Source organism: Athene noctua, chromosome 6 (genome assembly GCF_965140245.1).
Source record: "Athene noctua chromosome 6, bAthNoc1.hap1.1, whole genome shotgun sequence".
Lineage (NCBI taxonomy): Eukaryota > Metazoa > Chordata > Aves > Strigiformes > Strigidae > Athene > Athene noctua.
Genome location: NC_134042.1, coordinates 15,034,090 through 15,047,931, shown reverse-complemented (window position 1 = coordinate 15,047,931; position 13,842 = coordinate 15,034,090). Strand labels below are relative to the sequence as shown.

The 13,842-nt window shown below is 43.2% G+C and overlaps 1 protein-coding gene across 7 annotated transcripts in view; it reads left to right on the top strand.

Annotated features, from left to right (window-relative positions):
• Positions 1-13,842, top strand: part of SUSD6 (sushi domain containing 6) — a 99,449-nt gene that overhangs the window by 22,851 nt on the left and 62,756 nt on the right. The gene's annotated exons all lie outside the window — the stretch shown is intronic.

Below are 13,842 nucleotides of genomic sequence, written 5' to 3'. Positions count from 1 at the left end.
TTGGTGGATGTGTGTTTATTTTTTTATCATTAAATAAAAAAACCTTTTTTGGGATGCAAGACATATTAGACTTGAATATAGTGGCATCTTTCACATGTTGGGACATGTAACTGAAAGAATGCAAGTCAGCATGTAGCTGAAACTTAGACGGTGTTTTTCTCTGTCTGTTCTCGTTCCTTGGCCAGAGCAAACAAGTATTGTTTCTCAAATGCTTTTAAGTAGTCTTAAAGAGTCGAATTTCTGATCACTAGTCCAAAGAGCTCTAAGTTTTCTAGGATGAATGTGTATGCAACCTATATATTTTTTGGTTTATGCCAATGGTCTGTTTCCAGTCTAAAGAGAAACAGCACAGCAGTAGAGAGGAGCTTGAAGCCTAGGTATATAGTGAAATATGACTTTGCTTGTAATATAACACAAAAAAAAATTGTTAAAACTGTGTCTCTTCACTAGATCTTATTTGTGACTGTGGGGAAGGGGCAGGGGGTGGTGGTGAAGATACTGGTTAGGTCTGTGAAATGATTGCATCAGACAAAGCTGTTAAAATGTCTTGCAGATCAAAAAGGGAATGGGAGAAATGTACTCAGTTAGCTTCTTAAGCTTTCCCTTGGCAGTATGAGGCTGAGAAGCTCATCCTTTTCTTCTAAAAGCAGGTCTCCCTAGTATAGCCATTAGGTTTGTGATAGCGGATTCTCTGAGGGTACATGGTGACAATCCTACGTGGGTAATCTGTCCTGAGTCTGGCTGAGCTGGCCTTCTGGTGAACTTGTAAGGGAGTTTGCTATCTTTCACTAGGAACTGTTCTCTCTGCAGGGTGTTTTGAGACCCTCTTCGGTGTAGAATAGAGGAATAGGAGGGATTTAGACAAGTTAAAGATCTTGCCTGGAAGACAGAGATTGACTGGGTGTGTCTGCACAGCTAGCATCTGCATATCAGCACAATGCTCTCACAGAGTTTCGTTTTGATGGAGAGTGTTTTTTTCCTAATGCAGAATTGGAAAAGGCCTACAGTGATGATGTAAAAATATGATCTCTTTGCAAGCTGCACAATTTTTGGCTGTGCAGACATAATATCTAGATAAGCTGAGCTCAAAAAAATGTGAAAAAAGGTATTGGGGTGGAAAGAGAAAGGCTTCATCAGAAGGTGCCTATCTTATTTAGAGTGGTTTTTGCTAGTGACTGTACACAGGTGGGGAGTGTGCATTACAGAGGTCATCCAGCGTGGTTCCCCGGTGCAAACCTGTGTGGAAGCATTAGCTGTGGGAAGGGGTTTATCAGCACTTCCAAACAGCAGTAGTTTTGTTTCTTTTTTCCTTGACAACATTCAAAGAGACATCACTAACAGATGCAGTGTGACACATTTTATGTGGGTAAAATTATGGGCTAGGCATAACTGCCTTTGCCTAGCACTATTAACTCAACAGTTGTTAAATCCCAGGAAATGCTCATTTTCAGGGTGGTGATTGTTTTTATGACCTGAAAATAAAAACTGGAAGGCGTATGCGTTGTTAGTTTTATCTTTTCTTTACTCTCGATTGGTGTGTGCAGGGCATTTCCTGTGAATGAGTGCCCTGTACTTAGTTATTAATATTCTAACACATTTCTACATCCTGCTCATCTTCTGTGCTTTGAAACAATTATTCTGAAATGGGGGGGTGTCAGAGAGACTGCAGACAAGTGGCAGTACAGAACACAGGATTCCACTCCTGCATTATTTTTATCCTGTGAAGTGAGAACAGAAGGAGGATGACAGAAGCATTCCTGAACAGCTCCTGTGCAAAGCTGTTGGCCTTGAATGCTCTCTAACCTGTGCTTTATTGTCTGTTTCCCCCTTGTCTGATTGAACCATTTGTGACCTGTAAAACCTAAAATCTGAGTGCTTGTAACAGTGGTGTCTGCTCTGGGGTCAGCCAGCATTCATCTGCATCCCTTCACACATATTGGGGTTTCTCCTTTGTGTAGATTTTGACTTAGGCTTTTTTTGGTCCAGGTTAGTATTTCCTTTTCAAGTGGTGTTCTGTAGCATGAAACTCCAGGGGCATACAACATTGTTGGTATTAAAAATTAAGGAAACAGTACAGAATATTCAAAATTGATCTTTTTCTCTCCCCAGATATTTTCTTTCTGCTCCACTGATAGGAGGCCAGAGGGAACTTCCTCTGCCTGTTTCTTTATGTATGAACTGAAGGTTTGTATTCTAGATGAGAGCGGGGTGGGTTTTTGGTGGGTTTTTGGTGTTTATTTGAAGGTAACTTGAAGACTAGCTTAACCCTTGTGACTCTCTGGTTTGATCTCTGGTAGAGTGGAAGAAAGATGGATTTTCCAGCAGCCACCGTATCCTGGAGACAGTATATTGTTTTATTTAAGCTGCGATGATCACATCTTCCCACCTCTCCACTTCCCCCCGACATTTTGTGGAACAGACATTTCTTAAGTTTAATTTTTCATCTGTATTTATCCCTATTTGTGAAGCTAGTTTTTAATTAACATAGCATAGTCATCAACAAACACATCACAAAACGGCTCTTTGACTTTTGATGCGACAAATAACTTGCTGTGTCTGAGACTGGGAAGAAGATTGCTCCCCCATAGGCTTGTGTTCCCTGGCCAATTCCACTTCTGCTCTGCTACCTAACAGCCAGTTGTGTTTATGGGTAGAGCTTAGCATCTCAGCTAGTGCTTTGGTCAAACTAGCTGGTGATCAAGGTATCTCGCCTAACCTTGGAGTGGCAGGTTGGAACCTAGCACTACCTGTAGGTGCTATTTCCCCTCTGTAGCAGAGGACCAGGCTCTGACCATATATTCCTTAAACAGGAGTTGCAGTGAGGCAAGCTGGGTTCATGTGGGATAGATAGATAGACAGACAGACAGACAGACTGACTTCTCTTTTACAAGGATGGGTCCTTCAGGTGAAAATGGAAGGCATGCCTGGGGTGATGGGTGTTGCCAGTGTCCTTACTGTGGCTGTTCAAGGAAATTGGCGGTATAGCTGGTCTATTGTCTCACTTGCTGAAATCCTCTTTTCTTTGCCTTTCCAGCAGGAAGGGCTCTGCAGTTCATGACAGAACAGAGTCATCTCTAGTGCAGCAAATCTGTTGTAGGAGTCCCAAGAAAAGACAGCTATTTGTAATGGGCATCAGAGCTATTGAAACTCACTTTTTGGGCAGGGGCTTACCTCTGGTGGTAGTGTGGCAGCGAGAGCCTGGGATGAACGTGTCAATATGAAATACTCATCTGAAAAACTCGCTAAAGGAAATCTCCTGTTTGAGAGGTATGTCACCTGAAGATAGACCTGTTGCAGGATAGGTTGAAATCTGTCAGTACCTCTGTTTTTTGTTTTAAATGATTCACAGGAAACACCTAGATTCTTCAGAACAGCTTGTTTTTGTTTTTTTTTTTTTAACTAAAACTAGGCTGCCCCGCATAAAGTGTGTGGCAGCACAGGGAGGTGGGAGAGGAGATGTGTATTGTACTTGAGACTTTTGAGGGGGCCTGAACACTGAAGTTGGAAGGAATTTAAGTGTTTGGGCCACTGAATGTTAACAGTTGGCACTAATACGCTTCTGACCTCTGGCAACATGGCTGAGAAAATAGTCCTGGTTGCCGTTTGTAAATCTGTCTCTGTTGCCTTGGTTGATCTGCGTACCTGTGCCCAGTCCCTTCCACTGTCTCCAGTGGTGTACTAGTGCGTGCGTTGGTGCTGACTAAAGAGGAGGGCTTGAGTCAGAAATACTGCTTCTTACGGAATGATGCATGTGCTGCAGCTCCTCCAAGCATTGTTCCAGACAAGCCTTGCTGAGTTTGAGATATGTGAAGATTTTTATTTCTTTTTTTCTGAGGTACTTGGTGGCAAGCAATCACATTTGCTAAAGCAAGCTGGTGTTTTATAGTCCTCCTGCACTGTGCATTTAATTGCTGCATATCTGATTCCTGCTCTCTCAAGCATACATTGATTTTTCTTTTTTTATGCCAACTGTTTAACAGGCTCCCAGTGCATATGGGAATTTTGCACCATCTTTCTTCTTAAAGTAGTACTTGGAGCTGTTGAAAGATATTCAGCTTAGACAATACAGTACTGTGTCTTAACAAGGGCATATGCATATCCTAAATTCTGTGAAGGTATAGCCGGGCACTGTCTAGCTGCTCAGAGAAGTTCAAGGCAACGTTTTCTTCCCTTTCAGCACCTCATGCTGGGTGCTCAACTTGTTTAATCCCCACAAGTGGTGAATTTTACAGGATGGATACAGTAAAGAGTGCAGAGGGCGTTTTTTGTCTTCCAAGCCATGAAGATCAATATTAAATGTAAAATCAGTAAATTATATATAGATTATTTTTTTTTCCTATAGGACTCACGATTATCTTAGCCTTTCTTGTCTTTGAGTTCTTTTATGTCTCTTTTGGTTATGGAGCCAAAGATGCTGCATGTGATGATGGTAGAATTTGCTGTAAGTGTAGAAGGTAGCCTGTTTTTTCAAGTTGAAGATAATTTTTGGAGGTAGGTAAGGTTAAGGAGGAGCCAATAAGATATTTCAAGCAGGCTTTTTGAAGCTGGCTTAACTCAGTAGTTGTACTGGGATGAGCACATGAATTCAGTAGAGTTATTTGAGACTTGCGCTGTGAGGTTGATTGCTGCTACACCCTCTGTACCTGATGATTGAAAGACTACTGTGGAGATCCTCTCCCCTTTTTGGGGAAGGAAAGGAAAATAAGAATATTACAAACAGAGCATGTGGAATCTTTTGGCAAGTGTAACACTGCCTGCTACCCAGGAATTGGATGCTGAGAAAGGTATTGGACCTACACTGCCTATGAGAACAGAGACTGACAGCTCTGGAGGCTGAAGCTTTATTAGCTTCTCAGAAAAAAAACAACAGGGTGTTGTTTTTCAGGGTGTAAGAAATGTGATTAGCATAGGAAGTGTTAACACAAGCTTTGTATACAGTGTCATGAATGTTGTGTAGTTGTTGCCTGGGTTTCTCTATGTGCTTCCTGCCTGTCAAAGCCTCTAGCATCTGCAGGAAACGGAGCAGTAAGCTAGATGAGTTTGTTTTGATCACATGTGAATTTTTACACACCAACGTGTGTGCAGTTTTTGAGGGTAGATCAGTTTCTTTATTATGTATCTGTCTGTAATCAAGATGTAATCTACAATGTCATAGGTGGTGCTCTCAGATGGGGCCACAAGTCACAGGTAAAGGCCAGTAATGTGATGGAGGAAGGTAGGGGGGAAAAAAAAGACACATAAAAATGTAACTCATCAAAACTGACCTAGCCTTTTTCTTTTATGTGAAGCTGCTCTTAAGAAGGTGATGATCTGAGTACATTTGGGAAGACAAACCTTGCAACAATCTACCAGTTTCTTGGTGTCCAGGAACTAGTTCTTAGAAGAGATGATGTCACTTAGCTTCCTGGTGAGAAAGAATAATATTGGTTGTGAAAAATCACAGTAGTAAAGGTCAGACATCTGGAGCTAAGATAGACCCAACCTTCTCAGAGCAGGCACTCAGGTTATGTAGATCTGGATACAAGGAATGGGTCTGGATGTCTTACATAACCATTTGGGCTATATGTAGTAGGTAAGTGTCCCTCAAGAAAAATGCTGAGCTTGGTTCCCCACTACTAACTAGAAAACAATGGGAGGCTCAGAAGTGTATTGGAAAGGCTTCTTTGTTCAAATCCACGTGTTGAGGTGATATTCATCTGGCTGCTGGGGTCTGAGCTTTGAGGCCCTTTATATCTGTCTTTAGAGAATCTAGATTCAGAAAGAAGTGGTAAGAGTCTGTAGGTGTCCTCTCAAGAGAAATTGTTGTTTAACACAGGGAGAGAAGATTTCTTGCCTTGAGTTCTTGTATTAAAGTAGAAACATCTTTGCCAGCCCAGTTGTGACAACCTCTTTCCCTCTCTTCCTATCCTTCTTCACCATCCAATGAAAATATGTATTCCAAGACATACGTGTCTTAGAATAGATAAAGCATTTCAAATACCACTGCAGTCTCTCATGCTGTCAGTGGTACGCCCTGGGGTTATGGGTGTTATTGACCATAGGTTTTTGCCTTTAGGCTATGTTTGGCAAAAATTTTAAGTAAATTTCAATCCAGTTTATTTTGGTATTGAAAGCTTAAAACTCCATTCTTTTTCCTTGGTATTTTGTGGAGAAGAAATTACTGGGGTGAGACTTGCACTTGGATAACGTGCCCTGTGTTTTATAGGTAACCCTCTGTAATACAAGATGAGCTTCTCTGCTGTGTTCTGGAACAAGAAGAGCTAAAATAGCTAAAGTACAGAAGCCAAACCTCATCGAGTAAAAATGATACATGGATTTTCTTCCACAGTTGATAGTTTCCTGTGTAATAGGGCATAATGCATGGCTGCCGCATGCTTTGTACTGTGGTGTGAGACTTCATTGTGTTGTGGTTCTCCCAATGTGTGGCTGTGAGGTTGCCATACTTTCAGCTGATGGTGTAGGGTTATGCCAGCCACGCCTGGCACATGGGAATGTGGTGACCTTGTATGTGTGTGGGACATGGGCAGCTGTGGGGAGGACAAGAGTGTGTCCTTCATGGGGTGGGGTGGCAGATGTTGGCATAATTTTATCGGGGCACGGGAGTCTTTATTCATTCAGTCCTTTGGTCTCAGGTAAGTGCCAAACTAGGCAAGTTTTGGGCCAAAGCGCTGCTACCTGGCCTGCAAAGAAAAACAAAGTCCTAATGTGGAAATGCTGTTCTCGGGTGGAAAATGTTAAGGTAGCAAGAAGTAGAGAGGGGTCTCTGCTGCCACCACTGAGCCAGTGATGGCCTCTGGAGTGCCTTGCTCCTGGTGGTCTTGCAGACTGTGGAGGTGAACATTTTACTGTAGTGGGCATTAAACCACTCAGTTTATCTAGGCTGCAAACATAACAGTGATAGCTATACCACAGAGGAAGATTTGTATGAATCTGTTGAACAAAAACCCAAGATACTTTGTCCTGTGTTTTGGCTTGAGGTACCAAATGTCTGAGCTTGAGGGTGTACTTGTCTTTGTTCTGGGGGTAGGTGAATTTGGGGATCTCTTTCTGCAGTAGCACTGAGCTAGACCTTATTTCCTTTTGTGTCAAATGGAAGCACTTCCTCCCCAGGCTTCATTGAGCAAGAGAGCTGAATACTTCGTGTTCAGAAAAAAAATAAATCCTGTTGCTCTGGGGTTTCTGAATGCCTAAGGAGCAGTGACTATTTAAAGGGACTTGGTCAACGGGGAAGTCCTACCTTTGTCTGAAAAATTTCTCTACATCTGTTCATGTAAGATTATGGAAAAGTTTTGAGGGTGAAATGTTACTTTCTCCTTTCAGATCATAGTATGCTCATTGACATAGGTATGGTCATTTTGATATCCCACAGAATAAATCTGGCCCTTCCAGGTTTGAAGGCTTGGCTGTACTTCTCTCTGCTGCATGAAGTAATGAGCAACAGAACTATCATGAGTCTAAAGTTCAGATGGCGGCAGAGCAGCTTGGGGGCATTTCTAATACCTGAAGCTCCTTTTAATTTATGGAGGAAAAAAAAATCCTTTAATTGCTGGATAGATGACAAGTAGGGGATCAAAGTGAGACTTCTGAGGCAAAGCTTAACTGCTTATAAGCCAGAAGTAATCATGGGTCTCTTTGCTAATGAAGTTTAGTGTTGGAACTACAGAGCTGAGAAGGCAGACTTGGGAAAATACAATGCAAAAGGCTTATTTTTTTTGTCTGCCCAGTGAAATATCAGCCTTTCCCCCTTAGCCTCCTTACCCTTGGCAGAGGACATGTGCCGTGTGCAGTCATTTTGGCCACTGCCCCTTTGTGCAGTTTTGTGTGCTTGTGTTGGGGTCACCCACACAACTGCTGGCTGGTCTGCTCTGATCTTTTCTTCTCAGGCTTCCACTACTTTGTGCCCCAGAGTGCAAAGGGGACAGCATGTCCAGCTCTGGATTCAGGTGATCTTAAAATGGACAGGCTGTCCCAAGTTCCACACAGGAAAAAAATGGAAATTGTCTTTACAAAATCTGCCTTTTCTGAAAACAGTAACAAGGTTGCTCTGGTTTCATCATTATTAGCCACAAGCAGAGTTAATGGTACTACACAAAAAAAGTCTAGAAATGTTTGTTAGGGAAGTCCATATTTAATCTCTCCCGGTGGCCTTTGGCTTGCTTAAAGCTGTGCTACAACCTTTCTGATTTCTAAGACTATTCATTGCCCCCTGTGTCCGAAAATGCATTTAATTCTGTGATGCTTTCACTGGCAATAAGTTTCATTTTCGCGTGGAAGAAATGTAGACTATAGATCTTGCTAGAAATTGATTGGGAGTAACTTCTGGTGGCATGGAAAATCTTAAATAAGAATAACATAAGCTGTGTGCAGAAGCCCGAGTTACAGAAGGCTTTAGTCAGAAGCCTGCATCCAGCTTTCAGCTTCCATAGGAGGTTGCTACTCCACACGAGTACACTGCTTGTGCTGCTCTCTTGTGTGAAATGTATCCTTTTATAGGAGGATTGTCAGTAAGTGAAATATATAAGGAGGGCAAAACATGGAAGATGACACTTTGTTCTTCAAAGTTGTTATCAAAAGCTGGCTTTTGTAAGCATAGAGATGAAGTTCATGGTCCTAAGCTGAGACTTCTAGCCACCTCTTTCAGTAAATACTTATCCTGGCAATAACTAGAATTCAGATATTACATCTATTTTTTTTCCCTCTGGCACTTTCTGGCTGTGAGGCTGTTAACCAGACAGTTGCTGTCTGTGTCTCTTCTGTGCTGCATTGCTGTTCCTTTACTGCTTGTGAGTAGGCTGACATATGTGAATACAAAGTGAGATGTGTGGGTCAGGGCAACAGTATACCTGGACTCAGATTGGAGTTTTTTAAAGAAATGGAGAGGGGAGACTGAGACATGTGACCTGGATGGATCTAGGAAATAATGCTGGCACTAGTTAATCTGGCATGTCATTTTTTCTATTTTATTTACTCATGGCACTTGATTGTCAGAGTAGGCTTCTATACTGCATTCTCTTTGTGGCTTAGGCTGCTCAACACTGCTGCAAAATCCCTCTAATCCTTTTTGCTATCTGACGCTTGTAACGAAAACTCAATTGACAAAATGAACACTTGAATTTCAGAGAGCAAGTGTGGATTCAGGTTGGGAAGAATGAACAGCTGTCAAATATGGCAAGACCTTGTTGGGACTCAGGGACTCTTACAATAGGTAAATTAACTTGTGTGCTGTATCTTGACAGCCGTTGAGGGTTTTTGCTAGTACCAGGGGTCTTATCTCCCTGCACAAGACTTACACAACTAAATGATACCCACCAGCAGGTGCTCAAATAGAAAAAGACCTTACTGATCTGTTTTTTAAGAGATAATGAGCATGCATTAAGATTGTCCCCATTGCCTTAGAACTTTGCTGTGTGGCAGACCCCGTACGTGGGGTAGCACTGCTGAAGTAGAAGCTTTCTCAGCTAGTGTGCCCATGTTTTCCAGGATATTAGAAAGCATTGCTGCCATGTCTCTGGCCTCACATTTGTTGAAGAAAGATGTGTTCTTGGGTTGTCTAATCTGACCAGCTGTGTTGGTTGCAATTCTGGGCAGTACTTTCAGGAATTGAAGATGGCTTCATGATAGTGGCTGAGATGTGCAAACCATGCTTACTGCTGCTGGATGTCTCACAGGTCCAGAGTGTTACTGTAATCTGCTAGTGACAGAACTGGTCTTTCAGTGTTGCAGCTCTGGCTGGGCTGTGGATAAACCAGGCTTGTGTTACGGCTAAGCAAAACTCCTACAGGAGTGTTCTCATCCTCATCATCATGGCATCCTGTCATGAAAAGTGCTCAGAGCTTGACTGCCTGGGCCAGAATACTGGCAGTACCGGTTCTTCAGAAAGCCAAATCTGGACTGAGGATGATGGGGCTGAAACAGGGGAAAGGGAACAGGCATTTTCCCTCTTATCTTGGAAAGAGTGACCTATTACTTTTGCTTTTAAATATGAATGAACTCATTCTCCGTACTTCAGATACTGACCATATGGTATTCCTGGTAAAAGTAACAGATGTTCCTCTCTTGCTGTGGCTTGCTTTGTTACGCAAATTCTCTGTTTTCTTTCTATCCTGCCTGCAATGGGCTGTAGTAGTGTTCAGCTCCTGTGTATCAGGTTATTGCCTTGAATTTTTAAATGTGCGTTTACAAAGAAGGCTGGGACTGCATAAAATGTTGCTTGGGTTGTGAATCTGATGCGTGTGTGTACATAGGTGGTAACTGAACCCTGCATTCTAGGTCAGTATGCTCAGCTGAATAGTTTCTCCTTCTGTTTTGCTGTTACTTGTGGCCTCTGCACTTTGTTCTTCAACATAAAACAGAATGTTCCACCCCACCTTCTTTGTGGTAGTTTGGTTTTGCTAGTGAATACAATTTCTGCAAATCTGCATCACTTTGTATCCCAGAGCAGCATTGGTTTAGTGAGAGAATGGGGATATTTTTGCACTTAAGTGCTTGTTTTCTATATTCTTCCTGCCAGTGTAGTTGTCATCCTGTGTACTCATGAGCTGTTGTTCCAGTTTAGTAAGGGAGAGTAGGCATGTGGTGTGGACTGCAGCAGACAAGGGTCTATGAGTGCCAGATAGACCATGGTATCCCACAGTCTGGGTGCAGGAATTGGAGGATTGCACCCACAAACAGTTGTTCTCTGTCGTGTCTTTGTTTGCATGGGGTATGAAGCACTTGAAACAGCCCTAAGAGAAAGTTTGATCCTTGCTGGTGGGAATGATTCAGCCCTTCATAAGTCTTATTTCATGTATTCCTGGGAATCCTCATGTGGGAGAGGGCATGTTGCTTTGCCACTGGAGATCTGTCACCCTAAGGCTGTGTCAGGGGCTGGCTGAGCCTGTGCTGCCACGCTGACCTGTGTGTACTCTATTGCACATGCAGCTGGAGCAGGCCGGGTTATGAACTGAGCCCTTCCATGGGCTTCTTGTCTGGGCGTAGATAAAGACAGTTCCTTCCCCTTTCCCTGTAAATCTAGGTGTGTCAAAATGGCTTGCTTTCCACAGTCCAGGGAACCTGCCTGCTAGTCTTTTGTGTAAGCATAAGCATGTGTCCGTATTGATTTATTTACTAAGAAGGGTGTCAAACAAAGAAGAATGTGGTGGTGGATTACTTTTTTTAAGTCTTCTGTAATGGGAAGGAGGATTTGCTGTTAATATCAAGGAAGCTGCCATGGTTTAACAAGAAAAAGTTTTCCATAGTTCAGTAAAGTATACAGTGATGGGATTAAGGTGAAACAAATATTAGTTTTGTCTTTTTGAGAGAAAGCAGTTACCAATTTTCTGCATGTATAAATGTCCATGGAGCAGTTCGAAGTGTGTGTGTGGTTGCTGGTTAATGCAATACTGGGAAGAGGCACTAGCACAGGTCTTGTGACCAGTCTGTTGATGTGTAGTCTCTTACTTTACTTGGAAGGCTTATGGCAGTGGCATGGGTCGATTTCCCTTTGGGGAAAACATGAGTCTTTAGGGGAGGGATTGTGTCTCTCTGGTGAAGAAAGCAGAGGTGGGGAGTGTTTATCTCAGGGCCTGAGGTCCTTAGACCATGCACTAAAGAAAGCTGTTGTACAGCTGTGCCCAGAAACCCCTAGTCCTTTCTGGGAAACTTATCTCTGTGCTCTTGGGCTGGCTGTTTTCTGTTTGGGCTGTAAGTCAACTGTGATGGTGTGCTTGCACAGTGCTGCTTAGCACATCAGGGCTTGTAGTTGCTACAGCCAGTGGGACAACGTGGTATTGCAAGCAGCTTTAACTTCAAAATACTTAACTTGCAGGTGGGTCCAAACTTAATGTGGTCCCTTGGCAGAGCGAGTCAGTGGAGCACGCTGTTTTAAGCATCTGATCTCGTGTAGAAGACTGAAACCTAGAGGACTGTTTGTGTGAGAGAGGAAGAGTGCCTTTGAGGATGTTGGGATTAATGGTAGATTTCTCTAAAATTTTAATGCTGCTCTTAGGAGAATACAAAACCACAGAAGTGAAACCCACTGATAGCTGTGTTTGGGAGCAGGCCCAGGTTCCCTGAGAATCCCACTGGGGCCAGTTACAAGGATGCAAGGAGGCAACAATTTCATCTTTGTCCTTAATCAGAAGACAAACAGCTGCAGTGGGGGTGGTAAAATGCAAGGAAAGGCCAGATAAATGCTAAGACATCAAGAAGATTAAGAAGAAACAAAAAAAACCCCGAAACTTAAACTCTGGACAGGATCAGTGTTCAAGATGACTGCAGATGCTGTGTGGTGAACCTGCTCTCAGTGGCTTACTCCTCATTGCCATTGGAGCACCCCCTTGTCTGTGCTGCAGGCATGCTTTAGGTTAGTATCAAGCTTTGAAAGGTGTGTTCAGCAACAGCTCTTGTTCTCAGCCAAGGAGGGGGGTCTACTCCTGTGCATAGGTTCTGCATCTTAAGGAGGCATGACTAAACTGGGAAACAGTTAGAAAAAACCCTAACCAAACAAAAAAAACCCCAAACCACCCCTACTCCCATCCCTGCCTCCCCCCCCCCCCCCCCCCCCCCCCCACCCCGGCCCCAACCCAAAATCCCCTCTAGAAAACACACATGCTTTCTGAAAGTACGTCTGGCACGGGAGAGGAGCCAGTTTGCTCCTTTTTCCCTGGAGCACGAGATTCCTGTGTTCCCAGTTGTGGTTGTTTAGGGAAGGCTGATGCAGGTATCTGTAGGGTGGGTGATAACCCCTTGCATGAAGGAATGTAGCCTCCATTACCAGTATGCAGCTCATCTCTGTACTGAGCTCCGAAGAGCTCGGCGCTTGGGAGGGTGGTGTGCCCGCTCAAGTCTCACTGGATTGCTAATGCTGCAGCCACACAAGACCTTTGCAAAATGCACAAAGTAACTGCCCTCAAAACCTTACAAACTCATTCCTATATGCCCAGGGGCAACTTTTTCAGTCATGGGAAGTCCTGGAGACATCGTTAATGAGTTCAGCTGAGGAAATAGCACAAGGAACTGTGGGAGAGGGAAGGCTCACTGTTGCGTGTGAAGCGTGAGCTGAAGTGTGTGCAGAGAGGGTAAGGAGGGGTGGTAGTAATCTTAAGAAGGAATGAAAGAGAAATGAAAGCAGACGTGAGGGTGTGTTAAGACTTGAAGACAAGGGAAAAGAGCTGGGAAGTGGAGAGGGAGAGCCAATGGCAAGGAAAGAGTCTTTACTCCTTTCATAAATCTGGTTTTATAAATTAATAAGTGTCAAGTTCATGTCAGTGACTGTAGCTACAAAAATAAAAAGGGAGTTAAATACTTACTGATAAGAATTTGCGGGAAGCCTGTTTCCAAGCAGTCTTGCTCTTTGATTCTTGCTTCTGAGCCAAATTATTGGCATGTTCTGGGACAGAAATAGCTCATGCATCTGAGTGACCTTTTAATTTCCTTTTCAATCTTCTGAATCCACTGTAATGAACAAAAAAAGCATTAAGAACAGGCATGGTGCCGGTTTTACTGCATGTTTGCAGTAGACCAAATAGCTCTGTATTTCTCTGGGTGTTGTATAGCAAGAACCTGCTGTGAGAATAAGATCACAGGGAGCCAGTTGTGGTTCAGAGTAAAAAGGTGGTTTCTACCCATGTGATGGTGGCTCATGATATCTTTGTAGCAGTGGTCTTTTTTTTTCTGTGTTTATACAGCACCTAGCACAGTGTGGTCTGATTCCTAGGCTTCAATTTCTGCCTCCTTTTGCCCTGCAAATGCTAATGAGGCAAGGAGTGCTTATGAAGGGATTTTTTTTTTTTGCCTAGTTGCATACCTGTCTGAAGCAAAAATTTATCCTTTGGCATGTATCCCAGGCTTTGTCTGCATCTC